This window comes from Rutidosis leptorrhynchoides, chromosome 1 (assembly GCF_046630445.1).
Source record: "Rutidosis leptorrhynchoides isolate AG116_Rl617_1_P2 chromosome 1, CSIRO_AGI_Rlap_v1, whole genome shotgun sequence".
Taxonomy (NCBI): domain Eukaryota; kingdom Viridiplantae; phylum Streptophyta; class Magnoliopsida; order Asterales; family Asteraceae; genus Rutidosis; species Rutidosis leptorrhynchoides.
Window position 1 is genome coordinate 85,159,452 of NC_092333.1, and position 2,398 is coordinate 85,161,849.

Consider the following 2,398-nt stretch of genomic DNA (forward strand, 5'->3'; position numbering starts at 1 on the left):
ACTACATGCGTGGTGTATGAGCGGGGTGAGATGTCAACAATCCTTCGTTGTTTCTCCACTAAAAGTGATACACTCCAAAAAGTAGAAAAGTCCTCTCTCTCTCTTCGACGGAAGATTGTTTCCGAATTGACCTCCGACCAAGAAGTAGAAAATTTTTTAAAATAAAATAAAATAAAATATAAAAAATAAAACATGAGACGCCATGAAAATGGTAGGATCAAATTTCCATGGGTTTTAAATCCTGCACATTCAATTTAGGCTTTAAGTGACGGTCATGTCACCAATAAATCGACGCTTGTTCTTGACTAAATTTCGTTTTACTTATATTAGACTAACAGATAGATTAGACCGTGGTGTGCACATAACCACAAAACACCAAATGACAAAGTTGTGATATACTTGATAAATCAGTGACTAAATGCTCCCCACATTATTAATAACAAACTAATTCTCTGATTAAAGAAAACGGAGTACAATCTAATGTCACAAGTGTCGAACAACAATTCTTAAAAGCTAGAACCATAAGAATATAAGATACAAACTCTAGGACAAGTATATATTCACCATACCACCTGTAATTTTGACACAAATAAGCGCACTGCGCACTAACATAATGGCTCACATGACCTCTTTGATTGTAAGCTTCCCCTTATTTTCCACCTACTTTTCGTCTCTACAAGCATCCTTTCTATTGCCCGTATAAACCTTCGTCGCATTCTTTTCGGCCATCACCAAATCCGCCAATGATGACCAAGCCTCTGGTGGTTGTTCATGCACCCAACACATCAAAAAATAAATTTCTCTCACAAAACTTTAACTTCCTTTCATTTCCATCTTTTTCATGTTGTGCACCTTTTCCATCTTCACTTCTTTTAACCCCGCTTTCATCATCCTGTACAGATCACAAAGCCCGCAAATCAAAGCATCCTTTCCAAGAGATAATAATCTTACAACATCATCAACAACTCCCAGACCAAATTGTGACCCGCCCATGTGTCGAAGAGCCGGCGAGCAAGTTTGTTTCAAACAGTAAGACAGAGCTTCTGAAACGGTCTCGGGTTGACCACTTTGACCCAAAACACTTGATATGCTTAAAACCACCATGGCTGAACCCATTGGGTCTGATTCCCAATCTCCATTGTATAATCTAAGAGTGAAATAGTAGCTATATAAGATGTCAACTAGATGAACTGCTAAAAGTGGCGACGGGTGCAGTTTCAGGTCATGGTGGTACGTTACATGTTTGGGTTAATGGGTCGGGTTGTTGTTGTGTTATGGGTTGAACAAGGTTCCTTTTGGGTTGAGAGTTACTGTTTTTGCAGCAGGCTTTAACCACCATGGGTCCCATGGTTCAATTAATTTGCTTAGCTCTCCAGAAGCCACGGCTCGTTGAAAATGTTTCTTTTTGTTGGTGGTTAAATCTTCAAGGCTGACTTGAACTCCTATAGAGGTAAATAAGTTAAACGGATTACTCAGATACAAAGGAAAGTATGTTAGTTTGGTAGTGAAAGAAAAATGATCATCAAATGTACCTGACATGATCTTATGAATGGTTTCCTCTGATAAGGCAGCCTGGAAAACAAACATTTCAGTAAGAAAATTTCCATCAAGTAAGAATCTAACCGAAACAATTAAATTAATGACTAACCGTCATTGTCATCATCCTCATCCAAGTTATCAGACTCTTCTTCCTCTGAATGAAAGCGTTTAAGTATATTGAGCATTTTCTGCTTAGTTTCGTCACTAGGTTCACTAGGTTCAATATGCTTCATCTCTCCCATTACATTATCTCTCATAAACGACATCCGTACACCTTAAACTATGCGACTGCAACCATCATCATCATCAAGAATCATAAATTTTACAAACATAAATATAAAGCATTGAAATTTTAACAAAACACGTATTATATAGCATGTATTCGTATATTACCTTGTAACATGGAAGGGAACAATATCGTGTGTTACATCGTGGACATGTATATTGCGGAAACTGTTTCTGGTATCTACACATTTAAAAGGATCATTTAAAACATTGTTGTTTAAATAATATCGTGTGTTGCATCTGACGTCATAATTATTGAAGCTGTCATTATTGATTTGTTAAACTTCCTGCAGAACCGTATCGATGAAGAAGGTTTGTCACTGAAATACCCTAAAACCCTGAAGAATACGATTTTAGGGCCTTTTCAAAATTAAGAATTGATTAAATATATACTTCTATTTAGTTTTTTTTTTTTAAGATGTTTTTGTTATGTGGTCTAAAGGTTTGTATGTTGGATAATGAAGACTGTTTGTTATTACGTCTAAAATATAACTTAAACATGTTTGCGCCATTTAGAAGCATTTTTCTAAGTCCGCGAGGTTGTAGATAGAATAAAACATTATTTTATCTTATG

General features: G+C 36.2%; 1 pseudogene; it reads right to left on the reverse strand.

Annotated features, from left to right (window-relative positions):
- Positions 1-660: 660 nt before the first annotated feature.
- Positions 661-2,013, reverse strand: LOC139886343 (uncharacterized; annotated as a pseudogene).
- Positions 2,014-2,398: the final 385 nt, after the last annotated feature.